At 39.6% G+C, this 18,427-nt stretch overlaps 1 protein-coding gene across 3 annotated transcripts in view; it reads left to right on the forward strand.

The window, feature by feature from the left end:
• Positions 1–69: 69 nt before the first annotated feature.
• SERAC1 (serine active site containing 1) overlaps positions 70–18,427 on the forward strand; it is an 80,009-nt gene continuing 61,651 nt past the window's right edge. Inside the window, exon 1 of one of the 3 annotated variants that reach the window (XM_032650679.1) lies at positions 70–196. The gene's annotated coding sequence lies outside the window, so the exon portion shown is untranslated. The remainder of the gene's footprint in view (positions 197–18,427) is intronic. The other 2 variants (XM_032650677.1, XM_032650678.1) reach the window with 2 other exon arrangements.

An 18,427-nucleotide genomic window follows, 5' to 3' on the forward strand; every position in this document is an offset into this window, starting at 1 on the left:
GGTGGAGCGCGCCGGCGGGAGGCGGGGCGCGGGCTCGGCTGAGGGGGCGGGGCGGCGTGCGGTGAGGGCGGGGTCACGTGCAGCCAGCCGCTGGTTGGGGACGCGCGCGGGCAGGGAGCGGCGGAGAGTGGTGGTCTCCCTGCCGACCTGCTCCCGGGTGAACAGCTCGGGGCTGGCTGAGTCCGCGTGCGGGCAGGTAGGAAGGGAAGGCTGGGCTCGTGGGGGCGGGCTGGGGCCCTGGCGAAGCCCGGCACGGCGGGGAGTGGGGAGGGCGGCGACGGGGAGCGGCCCCTGACTGACCCGCTGACCTGCCGCTGGGCGTGAGGTGAGGGCCTCTCTCGCAGCCTCGGCAGCCCTACTCTTCTTTCCCGGTTGCCACTCTTCTCTAGTTACAATCCAAGGCCTAAAGAGCACCTGCCGGTACCATTAGCCCGGGCGCGGTGGTCACGGCAAGACGATGAAAATGAGGAGGAAACAGTCTCCTCGTTTAAATCCGAACCTTTCAGAAGGCAGCGTCTAGCTGTGACCTGAGAGGTTGAATAGATTGAATACTGATAGGTCCTCCAAGCCCGGTAATTGTCATATTAAAGTGAAAGACCCAGAGTGAAGTGAAATTACTCTCTTCCCCAAATTCGGATCTGTGGTCTAATAGAGCTGTCTCTTTCTCCAATTGGCTTTACCAATGGAGAAATGAGGTTCTTGCTTTCTGTTCCTTAGATGAAATTGTACTTCTCTAATTGTGTGTTCATGTGATTTACGAACCTAGCTCTTCCATTTATTTCCCTCTTCCTGTGCTTCAAATCTTTCCCGTCCGGTTGGTTTCCATGTTGTTGTGCATGCTCGCTCCCTCTCTCTTTAATCTGACCCAGGTAGAGTTCTTCCCAAGTATATTTTCTTTTTTTCCTTCTTGAATGCATTCTCCTCCTTGACGGTCTCATCACTTCCATCACATCAAACCTCCATTCTTGTGCTCCATGTGCTGGCCTGATGCCTCCACATTAATGACCTGTGAGAACTCTAAACACCGCCTCTCAAACTGAACTAGTTCTCACTCCACCCTCACTTCAAAATCTGCTTTTCTTCCTGTATTTTTCCAAATCATCCAGATTTAAGACCTCATTTATTTATTCAGCAGACATTTTGCACAATTATGTATTGCACAGACCCTATTCTATACAATGGTGAACAAGCAACTAATTATAGTGGGGGAGAGGGACACTAAAAATCAGTTAACAAGAAGGGGTAACTGATGTGAAGTTATAAAGAATGACTGGGAGGGCTTCTTTGGTTAGGAGGTCATCAGAAATGGCCTTCAGTTCAAGCAGATTTCTGAGTAAAACAGTAACTTCTACACACCAGCAATAACTAACTAGGAATTTTAATAATAAAAAAGATACTATTCATAACTGTATTAAAAACTGAAGGTATCTGGAAATAAATCAGACTAAAGCTGCATAGTCCTTTAAGGAGAAAATTATAATGCTCTACTGAAACACATAAAAGAAGACCCAGGTAAATGGAGAGATATACCATATTCAGGGATAGGAAGACTCAGTATCATAAAGATGTCAGTTTTCTCCAATTCTACAGATTCACTGCAATTCTAATTAAAATTGCTGTATAGTTTTTCATGGAACTTGACATGCTGAACCTAACATGTATATGAAAAGGCAAAGCACCCAGAATTGCTAACTCAATTTTGAAGAAAAATAAAATCTCTTCCTCCCAGATATCAAAACAATATAAAGCCATGATAATTGAGACTACTGTCTTAATTACTGGTATTGGTTTAGGGACAAGAAAGTAGACTCATGGAACAGAATAGAGAGCTTAGAAACACGTCCGCATACATATGGAAGCTAAGTATAAGGTTAGCTTTGGTAAGCTTTGGTATTACAAAAGCACAGAGTATTCAGTAAATGATGCTGAGATATGTGATATCCACATAGATTGAAGACAAAATTAGATTCCTACTTCACACCGTTCACAATAGTAATTTCCAAATGGATTGAAGACCTAAGTGTGAAAGACACACATGAAAAATATTTAGAAAAAAAAAGGAAATATAGGAGGCTATATTGTCTCTAGGAAAGATTAATTTTTTGTTTGTTTTATTTGGGTTAAATACATGTAACATAAAATTTACCATTTCAGCCACTTCTAGGTGTACAGTTCAGTGATATTCATGTTATCATGCAAGCATTGCTACTACCTATCTCCAGAACTTTTTCATCTCTCTGGGAAGGATTTTTTAAGCTACAAAAGCACCATTGAGGATGCCATTGAAAATGAGAGATGATGGTGACTTGCACTAGAGTAGTAACAGTGAGGATGGAAAAAAGTGGCAGGATTTGGGTTATATTTTGATGGCAGAGAACAAGAATTGTGCATGGTTTGGATACGAGGTGAGGGGAAAACAAGGAATCAAGGCCAACATATGTGTTTTTTGCTTGAGCTCTGAGGTAGATCATTCACCATTTATCATAAAAAACCATTTACTATTTGTTTGGTGCTGATGAGGAGAATGAGAGGCGGAAGAGTTCAGGGAGAAAAAATAAAGAATTCTGTTTTGGACAGTTAAGTTTGAAAGGCCTGTTTTACATCCAAGTGGAAATGTTCCAGTAGCTGTTGGATACATGAGTCTGGAAAGATTGTGGCTGAAGGTACCACTTTGGGATCACTAGCATATAGATATTTAAAACTGTGATGTGTTAGAATTGGATTTGGTTTCATTATATAGAAAATATAATAATGGCTTAAATATGCATATGATTCTATAGGTAGGCAGGCCACGGATGGTATGGCAGCAGCTCTGTGATCATCAGGGATTCAGATTCCTGTCTTGCTGTTCTGCCACCCTTAGCATGCTACCTCATGATTGAGATGACTGCTTTAATTCCAAATGCCACCTGCTCATAGCAAGAGGGAAGCTTGATGGAAAGGCGCATACTTTTCTCTTTAAGGACACTTCTCAGGTGTTGCATATGACACATCCACTTACAACCCATTAACCAGTTCTTAGTGACACACTAACAAGAAGGAAAGATAGGTGATGTAGTCTTTATTCAGCTGTGTGCCCAGTGTTTTATAGAGTTACACATGTATCTGTGCTATGAACCAGCAATTCCACTCCTAGATATTTACCCAAGAGAAATGAAAATATATGTCTACAAAATGACTTGTATCAGACCGCTTTTGGTAGCCAGAATACTGGCACCCCAAAGATGTCCATTCCCAAATCCCTGGAACCTGTGAATATGTTACATTACAAGGAAAAGGGAACTTTGCAGATGGAATTAAGGTTACAGATTTTAGGGTAGGGAGATTATTTTAGATGTTCTAGGAGAGACTAATGTAATCACACAGACCCTTTAAAGTGGAAGAAGAAAGCAGAAGAGTCAGAGATGTGGCAGTGTGAGAAGGATAAGCTGTTGCTGGTTCTCAGATGTAAGGGGCTACCTGCAAAGACTAGAGGGAAGGCTCTGAGAGTGAAGGGTGGCACTCAGACAACAACTAGCAAGCCAACAAGGACCTCAGTCCTGCAGCTGCATAGAACTGAATTCTGCCAACAGCCTGAATGAGCCTGGAAGTGCAGTCTCCCTCAGAGCTTTCAATAAGTGATACAGCCCAGCTAACACCTTGGTTTCAGCCTATGAGTCTTAGATAAATTTAATCTAAAATGGTGTCTAGGAATCTGCGTTTTAATAATCTGCAGATAATTTTAGGGTGACACTTAGAGAAACACTGGTTTATATGCTGATCTTCAATAACTTCATCCAAAACTATGGTTTCAATTAATAATATGTGCCGATGACATAAATCTATATCTATAGTGTAGACCTCTCTGCTGAGCCCACATAGCTTAATGGACATCTTTCATGAATATTTTACAAGAACCTTCATCTCAGCATGTTGAAATTGGGAATTTATCCTTTCCCTCAAATCCATTTCTCTTCTTGTATTTTTCTTTTGGTAAATGTTATCCCTTATATACTCACTAATCCAAACCAGAAACTGAGAATCATAATTGCCTCTTCCCTTTTACCCATTCCTCTCCGTCTCTCACCCAGTTGTTTATCAGATTCTTTTCTCTTATTATCTCCTTAAGTCTGTTTTTTCTTGATTATTCTCAGAGCCACTGCCTTAATTCAAGTACATGTTTCTCCTTGATTATTGTTAAAAGCCTCCCTATTGGTTCTCCCCGTCTCTACTTTAGCTCTCCTCCAGCCTATTTTCAATCTTGTCAAGTTTTCTAAAAAAATTTTTTTAATCTTATTATTCTCTTTCTTAAAGTTAATCTCCTGTCAGCTTCCATAACTCAGGGTAAGCTTCATACTCCTTAATTTAGCTAAAAAGGACTTTCATGATTGACTGGCCCCTGCCTTCAACACTTCTCTGTTAGTAATCAACAAAATGACTTGACATAAAATCAGTAAGGAAGAAAACACTTGAAAAGCACCATCAACTAATAGTCATTTGTAGGTCCCTCTACCCAGCAACAACAGAATATACATTCTTTTCAAATGAGTATGGAATATTCATCAAGAGAGACCATATTCTGTATCATAAAGCAAGCCAAGATTTAAAAGAATTGAAAGTATACAAAGCCTGTTCTCCAACCACAATGGAATTAAACTAAAAATCAATAACAAAGATACCTGGAAATTCCCAAATATTTGGACATTAAGATACTTCTAGATATCCCATGGGTCAAAGAGGAAGACACAGTGCAGTTAGAAAATATTTTTAATTGAATGAAAGAAAAAAAAACAGCATATCAAAATGTGAAGGATGCAGTCAAATCAATACTTGGAAATTTTTAGCATTAAATATTTACATTAGGAAAAAGGAAATTTTAGATTAGTGATCTAAGCTTCAATTTTAAGAAGCTTGAGAAAAAAGAGCTATTTGAAATCAAAATAAGCACAAGGCAGAGACTATTAAGAGCACAAAGTAATGAAATTGATAATGGAAAAACAGGAGAGTGATTCAATGAAACTAAAACCTGCGTCTTTGAAAATATCAATGAAATTGAGAAATCTCTAGCTAGACTGGCTGAAAAAAAAGAGAAGAGACACAGATGTAGAGAACAAATGTATGGATACCAAGAGGGTGAAAGCAGAGGGGTTGGGGAGGTGATGGGATGAATTGGAAGATATTGGGATTTATATATATATACACTAATATATATAAAATAGATGACTAGTAAGGACCTGCTGTATAGCACAGGGAACTCTACTTCGCTGTACAGTAGAAACTAACACAACATTGTAAAACAACTATACCCCAATTAAAAAAAAAAAAAAGAAAATGGTGAGGAAAAAAAAAGACACAAATTGTCAAAACTCAGGAATGAAAGAGAACATGTCACTTTAGACCCTAAGACCTTAAAAAGATAATGTGGGAATCCTACTTAAAACTTTTTAAGGAAGAAAGAATACAGTTCTACATAAACTCTTCCAGAACATAAAAGAAGATGGAACACTTGCCTACTTATTTTATGAGACCAGCAATACCTTGATGTGAAAACCAAAGACATCACAAGAAAACTAGATATTAATATCTCTTGTGAACATAGACACAAAAAATACTAACACAATACTAGCAGGGGCTTCCCTAGTAGCACAGTGGTTAAGAATCCGCCTGCCAATGCAGGTGACATGGGTTTGAGCCCTGGTCCGGGAAGATTCCACATGCTGTGGAGCAACTAAGCCTGTGTGCCCCAACTACTGAGCCTGTGCTCTGGAGCCTGCGAGCCACAACTACTGAAGCCTGCATGCCTAGAGCCCATGCTCCACAGCAAGAGAAGCCACCGCAATGAGAAGACTGCGTACCACATGAAGAGTAGCCCCTGCTCACCGCAACTAGAGGAAGTCCCTCACAGCAACAAAGACCCAATGTAGCCAAAAATTTAAAAAAAAAAAAATTAGCAAATCCAAAACAATATTTAAAAAGGATATTGTATCGTGACTTAGGTTTATTCTGGGAATATTAATTGGGGAAATGTATTATATTAACAGAGTACAGAAACATCATATGTTCACCTTAATTAACGCACAAAATGCTTCTGACAAAATTCAGCAATTCGGGAATAGAAGGGAATGTCCTCAAAGAGAAAAAGGACAGCTACAAAGAGTCTACAGCTAACATCATCCTTAATGGTGAAAGACTGAATACTTTTCTCCTAAGGTCAGGAACAATACAAGGATATTTGCTCTCACTATTTTTATTCAGCATTGTATTGTAGGTCCTAGCCTGTGAAGTAAAGCCAGGTAAAGAAATAGAAGGCATATCGGTTGGAAAGGAAGAAATTGAACTGTCTCTATTCACAGGCAACATAACTGTCTATGTAGAAAAATCCAAAACAATCTACAAATAAAGGTCCCAAAATTAATAAGTGAGCTTAGCAAGGTCACAGGATACAAGGAAATACACAAAACTCAATCGTTTTTATATACTACTAGTGAACAACTGGAAATTGAAATAAAAAAACCCAAATAATTATTTACAATTGTACTAAAAATCATAAAATACTTTGGTATAACTCTTTAAAAGTATATACAATATTTGTATGCTGGAAATTACCAAACATGTGAAAAACATGATAGGTGATTGAACAAATAGATAATCCATATTAATGGATTGGAAGACTCAATCAAAATTTCAGAAGAATTTTTTTGTAGAAATAGACAAGCTGATTCTAAAATTTATATGGAAGGGCAAACTGAAGTAGCAAAAACAATTTTGAAAAAAAACAACAGGGCTTCCCTGGTGGTGCATTGGTTGAGAATCTGCCTGCCAAAGCCGGGGACATGGGTTCGAGCCCTGGTCTGGGAAGATCTCACATGCCGCGGAGCAGCTAGGCCCATGAGCCACAACTACTGAGCCTGCGTGTCTGGAGCCTGAGCTCCACAACAAGAGAGGCCACAATAGTGAGAGGCCTGCACACCGCAATGAAGAGTGGCCCTCGCTTGCTGCAACTAGAGAAAGCCCTCTCACAGAAATGACGACCCAACACAACCAAAAATAAGTAAATTAATAAATTAATTAAAAACAATACAAAACAAAAAAACAACAAAGTTCAAAGATACACATTACCTGATTTCAAGTCTACTGTAAATATACAGTAATCAGGATGAATGTGGCATTGGACCAAAGGTTGAGTCAACATATAGATCAATGAAACAGTAGTAGACATGTATACACATGGTCAGTCAACTGATTTTTGGCAAAGATGCAAAGGCAATTAAATGAGGAAACAGTCCTTTCAACAAATGATTCTAGAACAATTGCATATGCATATGCAAAAAAAGAATCCTAATCTATAACTTTCACTCTATACAAAAATCCACTCAGAATGGATCATAAACCTAAATGTAAAACCTAAAACTGTTAATCTCCTAGAGAAAAGTATAGGAGAATAACTTGGTGACCTTGGATGAAGGAAGGATTTCTTTTATGACACACCAAAATCATGATCCATAAAGTTAAAAGTTGATTAATTTGACTTCATCAAAATTGAGAACTTTTGCTCTTTGAAAACACATTTAAGAGAATGAAAAGACAAGCTGTAGGCTGGAAGAACATATTTACAAATCACATGTCTAACAAAGGCCTTTTATCCAGAGTATATATAAAATACTCCCAAAACTCAATAAATAGGAAACAAACAACCTTATTAACTGGCAGTCCAGTGGTTAAGACTCTGCACTTGCACTGCAGAGGGCAAGGGTTCGATCCCTGGTTGGGGAACTAAGATCCCACATTCCACATGGTGCAGCCAAAAAAAAAAGGGCAAACATTTTTTTACAGACTCTTCACCAAAGAATAAATAGAGATGGCAGATAAACCCATGAAAAGATGCTCAACATCACTGGTCATTAAAAAAAATGAAAGTGGGACTTCCCTGGTGGTCCAGTGGTTAGGACTTTGCCTTCTGATGCAGGAGGTACAAGTTCAGTCCCTGGTTGGGGAGCTAAGATCCCACATGCCTCGTGGCCAAAAAACCAAAAACATAAAATAGCAGTATTGTAACAAATTCAATAAAGACTTTAAAAATGGTCCACATAAAAAAATATATCTTACAGAAATGCAAGTTAAAACCATAATGAGATATTATACACCTATTAGAATGCATAAAATTAAAGTGACTGACCCTGTCAAGTGTGAATGAAGATGCAGTACAACTGGATCTCTAATAATTTACTGGTGGTAATACAAAATGGTACATCCATTTTGGAAAAGTTTGGCAGTTTCTTATAAAGTTAAAATACATTTACCTTATGACTCACATCTAGGTTTTTACCCAAGTGAAGTGAAAACTTATATTAACACAAAAAAATCTGTATGCAAGTGTTTATAGCTACTTTGTTCATAATCACCAGAAACTGAAAACAAGCCAAATATCCTTCAGCTGGGGAATGTATAAACAAACTAGTATATCCATATGATGGAATGGTACTAAGCAATAAAAAAATAAATTACTAATACAACAGCACGGATGATTCTCAGTTGCCTTTTGCTAAGTGAAGGAAACCAGACTCATAGGCTACATACTGTATGATTTCGTTTACATGGCATCTTTGCAAAGGCAAAACTATAGTGACAGAAAACAGATCAGCGGTTTCAAGAGCTAGGTGTGGAAGAGATTTGACTCCAAAAGGGGAAAGAATTGTTTGGGTTGATAAGACTGTTTTAAATTTTGATTTGATGGCATTCATCAAAACCTTAGAGCTGTACGTTTAAAGGGTTAATATTACTATGTCTAAAACACCTTAAAAATGGAAAAAAAAGTGTATGAACAAAATTTTTTTTATCAGGGACTTCCCTGGTGGCACAGTGGTTGAGAATCTGCCTGCCAGTGCAGGGGACATGGGTTCAATCCCTGGTCCGGCAAGATCCCACACGCCACGGAGCAACTAGGTCCAGGTGCCACAACTACTGAGCCTGCGCTCTAGAGCCTGTGAGCCACAACTACTGAGCCTGTGTGCCACAACTACTAAAGCCCGTGTGCCACAACTACTGAGCCCACATGCCACAACTACTAAAGCCCGCGTGCTCTAGGGCCTGTGTGCCGCAACTGCTGAGCCTGCATGCCTAGAGCTCGTGCTGTGCAACAAGAGAAGCCACCACAATGAGAAACCTGCACACCGCAACAGAGTAACCCCCGCTTGCTGCAACCAGAGAAAGCACATGCACAGCAGCGAAGACCCAATGCAGCCAAAAAAAAAAAAAAAATTATCACTTTTTCCTCTGAAACTGAGAGGCAAACCTGTAGCACTCTTGATAGACAACTTAGGACCACTAATTTTCTAGATATTAAGAAACACTGATGTGGGCAATGGGGAATTATTGAAAAATTTGAAGCAGGGGAATAATGTGCTCAGATTTAAGAAGTTACTTTTACTTCCAGGCAGCATCCTCTGCTCCTTCCATACACATGAAACTTTTTAGTTAGGATGCAGTGAAAGAACTTGGAATTGTGAGAAGGAAGAGAAGAGGAAACTCAGGAAAAGTTGTAGCACTGAGGGAAAGCTTGAAGCAAGTTATTGGATTATCAGAAACTGATAAGAGACCTTAATTACTTGGACCTTATGTGCAACAGAGTTAAAGTCAGCCTAGCTTAAAGGTGATTGTCTTGAAGGTGTACACATTCAAGGAAATAGGGACTAGCAGATTTTTTCCATTAGACTATAGAAACAGCATGAAAACTTTCTTTTACCAAGAGCATTAAAGAGTGGAAATTGGAACTCTGATTAAAACCACTTATGGTTGTGGGCTTTGAATTCACACTGTCCTCATAGTGCTGGGAACCCAGGTTGAGATATCCAGAAATTTGTAATACCTGTCATACTTTGACCAAGAAAGTTTAAAGCTGTGCTGTGTGCACAGTTGACCCAGAGCACATAGGACTCATACAGAAAATATTCCCACTGAAGATGAGCTCTCAATCAAAGATTACAAAGCATATAGACAAACCACTGTGAAAGATAGCCAGCCCTAATTATTAGAAATAGTGGTCCAACAGAGAAACTTTAAAATAAGTATGTTTCAAGTGTAAAGGAAGGTTTAGAAACCACATGTACCAGTTAGCTTTTTGCTGCACTGTAAACTATTCCAAAGCGCAGTTACTGCAACAACCATTTTATTATTGCTTGTAAGTCTAAGGGTTGAATATGGGTTTTGTAGGGTCAGCTAGGGGCTAGTTAGCTAGAGATTACCTCACATGCCTGTCAGTTGGTGCTGGCTGTCAGTTTGTACTGGTGTTTGGGCAAATGGGGATATTCGGCAGCATTTCTCTTTTCATTCAGCAGAGTAAGCTGGGCATCTTTTCATGGTGGAGGTCACACAGTTCCCAAGAGCAGCAAAGACAGAAGCCTCAGTGTGCAAGTGCTTCTCAAGTCTCTGCCTGCATCATGTTTCTGTTGTCTTATGGCCAAAGGCAGTTGTAAGGCCAGTCCCTAGTCAGTATGGGAAGGCACTAGCAAGGAACATTCACACAGGAAAAGGAATAACTTGTGGCCATTTTTACAATCTGTCATAATTTAAGACAGAAACAGAATAGTGTGTAAAAAGAGCAGACAAGTGTGAAAGTAAGCCAAATAGAAGTTTTAGAAATAAAGTAACTGAAATAATCAGTAGATAGATTGAATGGCAAGCTAAATACAGCTAAATAAAGGATGAATTGGAAGATAGATTTGAGGAAACAATCCATAATGCATGTCAGGGACCGAAAAAGGTAGAAAATATGGAAGAAACTGATATTTGGAGTATAGAGTAAGAGAGTCTAACATACATCTAATAGGAGTACCAGAAGGAAATAATAGAATGGAGCACACCAAATCCTGAGCAGTATATGTAAAACACCCATAAAATAGGGACATTTAAGAACATCAGAAATAAAAGATCTTAAAACTGGTGGATGAAATAAAATAATCATGATAATGATAAAATTTATTGAGCACTTAACTTGGAATAGGCACTATTCTGTGTGTTTTACATGTATCAACTCATATAATATTTATAATAACCCTTTAAAGTAGTCCTATTGCTACTGCCGTTTTGTAGATGAGGAAAGTGAGGCACAGAGAGGTTAGTTAGTCCATAATCATATGTCTAGTTGTGTTTTAAAATGTACTCAGGATTTCTTTTTAATCATGGATGGTAAGGTGACACAAAGACAGCTGCCTTGAAAGAAGAGTTTAGTGTTGTTTCCAAGAGGAGGGATGTGCCATGCCATGCACAGCCACCTGGGGAAACATTAGGGTTCCCCAGTGTAGAAGGAGTTAGAGGGAAACCATGCGCCAGAGCCTTTGCTGTGATTTTCATGGGAAGGAATGGATAAGACAGGACAGGCAAGCTGAACAAGTTTAGGGTTGGATAGATTGAATAATTTTGGCAGCCTCTGGGCTGTACGGGAGGTCCCTAGTTGTCTGACACCTGGCCCTGGGTTGATTCAGGGTAAGGGGAATATTGGCATGGTATATGATAAATAAAGGAGGCATTGCAGAGTAGAGACTAAGGATTGGTTGGTTTGCACGTGAAAGGTGTGCTTAGAAGCAAAATTCTTCACAGTTTCTAAGAATTAGGTAACCCTGGAAGGGGAAGTCACCTCCTGGGTCCTCAAGGCCCCAAGATGTCAGAGCATCATAAAAGACACAACTAATACAGGTTGTTGGCGGAACTGGATTTGAAACTAGGCAGTGTGGTTCTACAGAGACTATTATAAACCTCTTTATATTTTGCCTGCAAAGAAACAAAAAGTAGACTTACAACAGATTTCTTATGAGCATCAATAAATATCAGATGAAATGTCACTAGAAGTATCACGAACATGCTTAAGGAAACCTACTATTAATTTAGAATTCTAAACCCAGCTAACTATATTTTAGGACAGAGTGAAATATAAAACATTTAATTTATTTATTTTTATTGAGGTACAGTTGATTTACAATATTATATTTGTTTCAGGTGTACAACATAATGATTCAAAAATTTTTTTGAATTTTATTTTATTTTTTTACACAGCAGGTTCTTATTAGTTATCCATTTTATACATATTAGTTTATATGTGTCCATCCCAATCACCCAATTCATCACACCACCACCATGACCCCACCACTTTCCCCCCTTGGTGTCCATATGTTTGTTCTCTACATCTGTGTCTCTTATTTCTGCCCTGCAAACTGGTTCATCTATAATTTTTCCAGGTTCCACATATATGCATTAATATACGATATTTGTCTTTCTCTTTCTGACTTACTTCACTCTGTATGACAGTCTCTAGATTCATCCACGTCTCTACAAATGACCCAGTTTCGTTCCTTTTTATGGCTGAGTACTATTCCATTGTATATATGTACCACATCTTCTTTACCCATTCGTCTGTTGATGGGCATTTAGGTTGCTTCCATGACCTGGCTATTGTAAATAGTGCTGCAGTGAATATTGGGGTGCATGTGTCATTTTGAACTATGGTCTTCTCTGGGTACATGCCCAGTAGTGGGATTGCTGTGTCACATGGTAATTCTATTTTTAGTTTTTTAAGGAAGCTCCATACTGTTCTCCATAGTGGCTGTATCAATTTACATTCCCACCAACAGTGCAAGAGGGTTCCCTTTTCTCTACACCCTCTGCAGCATTTATTGTGTGTAGATTTTCTGATGATGCCCATTCTAACTGGTGTGAGGTGATACCTCATTGTAGTTTTGATTTGCATTTCTCTGATAATTAGTGATGTTGAGCAGCTTTTCATGTGCTTCTTGGCCATCTGTATGTCTTTGGAGAAGTGTTACATTTAGGTCTCTAATACATTTTGAGTGTATTTTTGTGTATGGTGTTAGGGAGTGTTCTAATTTCATTCTTTTACATGTAGCTGTCCAGTTTTCCCAGCACCACTTATTGAACAGACTGTCTTTTCTCCATCCTATATCCTTGCCTCCTTTGTCATAGATTAGTTGACCATAGGTGTGTGGGTTTATCTCTGGACTTTCTATCCTGTTCCATTGATCTATATTTCTGTTTTTGGGCCAGTACCATGTTGTCTTGATTGCTGTAGCTTTGTAGTATAGTCAGAAGTCAAGGAGTCTGATTCCTCCAGCTCCTCAAGACTGCTTTGGCTATTCAGGGTCTTTTGTGTCTCCATACAAATTTTAAGATTTTTTGTTCTAGTTCTGTTAAAAATGCCATTGGTAATTTGATAGGGATTGCATTGAATCTGTAGATTGCTTTGGGTAGTATATTCATTTTCACAGTATTGATTCTTCCAATCCAAGAACATGGAATATTTCTCCATCTGTTTGTATCCTCTTTAATTTCTTTCATCAGTGTCTTATAGTTCTCTGCGTACAGATCTTCTTTCTCCCTAGGCAGGTTTATTCCTAGGTATTTTACTCTTTTTGTTGCAATGGTAAATGGGAGTGTTTGCTTAATTTCTCGTTCAGATGTTTCATCATTAGTGTGTAAGAATGCAAGAGATTTCTGGGCATTAATTTTGTATCATGCAACTTTACCAGATTCATTGATTAGCTCTAGTAGTTTTCTGGTGGCATCTTTAGGATTCTCTATGTATAGTATCATGTCATCTACAAAGTGAGTTTTACTTCTTCTTTTCCAATTTGTATTCCTTTTATTTCTTTTCCTTCTCTGGTTGCCGTGGCTAGGGCTTCTAAAACTATGTTGAATAATAGTGGTGAGAGTGGACGTCCTTGTCTCATTCCTGATCTTAGAGGAAATGGTTTGTTTTTCACCATTGAGAATGATGTTTGCTGTGGGTTTGTTGTATATGACCTTTATATTATGTTGAGTAGGTTCCCTCTATGCCCACTTTCTGGAGTGTTTTTATGATAAATCGGTGTTGAATTTTGTCAAAAGCTTTTTCTGCATCTGTTGAGATCATCATATGGTTTTTATTCCTTAATTTGTTAGTGTGGTGTATCACATTGATTGATTTGCATACACTGAAGAATCCTTGCATCCCTGGGATAAATCCCACTTGATCATGGTGTGTGATCCTTTTAATACGTTGTTGGATTCTGTTTGCTAGTATTTTGTTGAGGAGTTTTGCATCCATATTCATCAGTGATATTGGTCTGTAATTTTCTTTTTTTGTAGTATCTTTGTCTGGTTTTGGTATCAGGGTGATGGTGGCCTCATAGAATGAGTTTGGGAGTATTCCTTCCTCTGCAATTTTTGGGAAGAGTTTGAGAACGATGGGTGTTAGCTCTTCTCTAAATGTTTGACAGAATTCACCTCTGAAGCCATCTGGTCCTGGGCTTTTGTTTGTTGGAAGATTTTTAATCACAGTTTCAATTTCATTACTTGTGATTGTTCTGTTCATATTTTATTTCTTCCTGCTTCAGTCATGGAAGATTATACCTTTCTCAGAATTTGGCCATTTCTTCCACTTTGTCCATTTTATTGGAATAGAGTTGCTTGTCATCGTCTCTTAGGATGCTTTGTATTTCTGCAGTGTCTGTTGTAACTTCTTAAATTTACTGAGGCTTGATTTGTGACCCAAGATGTGATTTATCCTGGAGAATGTTCCATGTGCATTTGAGAAGAAAGTGTAATCTGCTGTTTTTGGATGAAATGTCCTATAAATATCAATTAAATCTATCTGGTCTATTGTGTCATTTAAAGCTTGTGTTTGGATGATCTATCCATCGGTGTAAGTGAGGTGTTAAAGTCCCCCACTGTTATTGGGTTACTGTCAGTTTCCTCTTTCATAGGTGTTAGCAGTTGCCCTATGTATTTATTTATTTATTCATTTTAAAATTTTTAAATTAATTTATTTTTTGCTGTACGCGGGCCTCTCACTGTTGTGGCCTCTCCCGTTGCAGAGTGCAGGCTCAGCGGCCATGGCTCACGGACCCAGCCGCTCCGCAGCATGTGGGATCTTCCTGGACCGGGGCACGAACCCGTGTCCCTTGCATCGGCAAGCGGACTCTCAACCACTGTGCCACCAGGGAAGCCTGCCCTATGTATTTAGGTGCTCCTGTGTTGGGTGCATATATATTTATAATTGTTATATCTTTTTCTTGGATTGATCCCTTGATCATTTTGTAGTGTCCTTTCTTGTCTCTTGTAACATTCTTTATTTTAAGGTCTATTTTATCTGATGTGAGTATTGCTACTCCAGCTTTCTTTTGATTTCCATTTGCATGGAGTATCTTTTTCCATCCCCTCACTTTTAGTCTGTATGTGTCCCTGGGTCTGAAGTGGGTCTCTTGTAGACTGCGTATATATTGGTCTTGTTTTTGTATCCATTCATTGAGCCTGTGTCTTTTGGTTGGAGCATTTAATCCATTCATGTTTAAGGTAGTTATCGATATGTTTGTTCCTATTACCATTTTCTTAATTGTTTTATGTTTGTTTTTGTAGGTTGTTTTCTTCTCTTGTGTTTCCCACTTAGAGAAGTTCCTTTAGCATTTGTTGTAGAGCTGGTTTGGTGGTGCTAAATTCTCTTAGCTTTTGCTTGTCTGTAAAGCTTTTTTTTCTCCATCGAATCTGAATGATATCCTTGCCAGGTAGTGTGATCTTGGTTGTAGGTTCTTCCCTGTCATCACTTTAAATATATCATGCCACTCCCTTCTGGCTTATAGAGTTTCTGCTGAGAAATCAGCTGTTAACCTTATGGGTGTTCCTTTGTATGTTATTTGTCGTTTTTTGCTTGTTGCTTTCAATAATTTTGCTTTGTCTTTAATTTTTGTCAATTTGATTACTCTGTGTCTCGGCGTGTTTCTCCTTGGGTTTATCCTGCCTGGGACTCTCTGTGCTTCCTGGACTTGGGTGGCTATTTCCTTTCCCATGTTAGGGAAGTTTTCAACTATAATCTCTTCAGATATTTTCTTGGGTCCTTTCTCTTTCTCTTCTCCTTCTGGGACCCCTGTAATGTGAATGTTGTTGCATTTAATGTTGTCCCAGAGGTCTCTTAGGTTGTCTTCATTTCTTTTCATTCATTTTTCTTTATTCTATTCCGTGTCAGTGAATTCCACCCTTCTGTCTTCCCAGTCGCTTATCCGTTCTTCTACCTTAGTTATTCTGCTATTGATTCCTTCTAGTGTATTTTTCATTTTAATTATTGTATTGTTCATCTCTGTTTGTTCTTTAATTCTTCTAGGTGTTTGTTCTTTAATTCTTCTAGGTCTTTGTTAAACATTTCTTGCATCTTCTCGATCTTTGCCTCTATTCTTTATCCGAGGTCCTGGATCATCTTCACTATCATTATTCTGAATTCTTTTTCTGGAAGGTTGCCTATCTCCACTTCATTTAGTTGGTTTTCTGGGGTTTTATCTTGTTCCTTCATTTGGTACAAAGTCCTTTGCCTTTTCATTTTGTCTATCTTTCCGTCAATGTGGTTTTCCTTCCAGAGGCTGCAGATTTGTTGTTCTTCTTGCTTCTGCTGTTTGCCGGCTGTTGGATGAGGCTATCTAACAGGCTTATGCAAGTTTCCTGATGGGAGAGACTGGTGGTGGTTAGAGGTGGGTGTTGCTCTGGTGGGCAGAGCTCAGTAAAACTTTAATCTGCTTGTCTGCTGATGGGTCGGCCTGGGTTCCCTCCCTGTTGGTTGTTTGGCCTGAGGCGACCCAGTACTGGAGCCTACCGGTTCTTTGATGTGGCTAATGGCAGACTTTGGGAGGGCTCACGCCAAGGAGTACTTCCCAGAACTTCTGCTGCCAGTTTCCTTGTCCCCACAGTGAGCCACAGCCACTCCCTGCCTCTGCAGGAGACCCTCCAGCACTAGCAGGTAAGTCTCATTCAGTCTCCTATGGGGTCACTGCTCCTTCCCCCTGGGTCCCGATGCACGTACTACTTTGTGTGTGCCCTCCAAGAGTGGAGTCTGTTTCCCCCAGTCCTGCCAAAATCCTGCAGTCAAATCCCGCTAGCCTTCAAAGCCTGATTCTCTAGGAATTCCTCCTCCTGTTGCCCGACCCCAGGTTGGGAAGCCTGACGTGGGGCTCAGAACCTTCACTTCAGTGGGTGGACTTCTGTGGTGTATCTGTTCTCCAGTTTGTGAGTCACCCACGCAGCAGTTTGGGGATTTGATTTTATTGTGGTTGTGCCCCTCCTACCGTCTCATTGTGGCTTCTCCTTTGTCTGTGGATGTGGGGTATCTTTTTTGGTGCGTTCCAGTGTCTTCCTGTTGATGATTATTCAGCAGTTGGTTGTGATGGGTTCTCTCACAAGAGGGAGTGAGCACACGTCCTTCTACTCCACCAACTTGAACTAGTCTCAGTGATTCAAAAATTTTTAGAGGATACTGCACTTATAGTTATAAAATATTGGCTATAATCCCTGTGCTGCGCTGTATATACTTGTAGCTTATTTATTTTATATGTGGTAGTTTGTACCTCTTAATCCCCTACCCCTATATTGCCTCTCCATATTCCCTCTCCCCACTGGTAACCACTAGTTTATTTTCTATATCTGTAAGTCTCTTTTTTATTATATTCACTAGTTTGTTTTGTTTTTTAGATTCGACATATAAGAGATAACATGCAGTATTTGTCTTTCTGTGTCTGATTTATTTCACTAAGCATAATACCCTCCAGGTCCATCCATGTTGTTGCAAATGGCAAAATTTCATCCTTTTTTTTTTTTGTGGTACGTGGGCCTCTCACTGTTGCAGCCTCTCCCGTTGCGGAGCACAGGCCCCAGACACGCAGTCTCAGCGACCATGGCCCACAGGCCCAGCTGCTCCACGGCATGTGGGATCCTCCCAGACCGGGGCATGAACCCACGTCCCCTGCATCGGCAGGCGGACTCCCAACCACTGGGCCACCAGGGAAGTCCAAAATTTCATCCTTTTTTAAGGCTGAATATTATTCCATTGTATATATACCACGTCTTCTTTATCCATTCATCTGTTGATGGACACTTAGGTTGCTTCTATATTTTGGCTATTGTAAACAATGCTGCTATGAACATTGGGGTGCATGTATCTTTTTGAATTAGCATTTTAGTTTTATTTGGATATATACCCAGGAGTGTAATTGGTGGATCATATGATAGTTCTGTTCTTAGGTTTTTACAAAAAATATTTATTTATTTATTTATTCATTTGATTGCACCAGGTCTTAGTTGCAGCAGGCAGTCTCCTTAGTTGCTGCTTACCAGCTCCTTAGGTGCGGCCCGTGTGCTCCTTAGTTGCGGCAGATGGGCTTCTTAGTTGTGGCATGCATGTGGGATCTAGTTCCCTGACCAGGGATCGAAACCGACCCCCCTGTATTGGGAGCATGGAGTCTTAACCACTGTGCCACCAGGGAAGCCCCTGTTTTAGTTTTTGAGCAACCTCCCAACTGTTTCGACAGTAGGTGCACCAATCTACATTCTCACCAACAGTGTATGAGGGTTCCCTTTTCTCCACTTCCTTGCCAGCATTTATTATTTGTGTTGTTTTTGATGATAGCCATTCTGACAGGTGTGA

Source organism: Phocoena sinus, chromosome 12 (assembly GCF_008692025.1).
Source record: "Phocoena sinus isolate mPhoSin1 chromosome 12, mPhoSin1.pri, whole genome shotgun sequence".
Taxonomy (NCBI): domain Eukaryota; kingdom Metazoa; phylum Chordata; class Mammalia; order Artiodactyla; family Phocoenidae; genus Phocoena; species Phocoena sinus.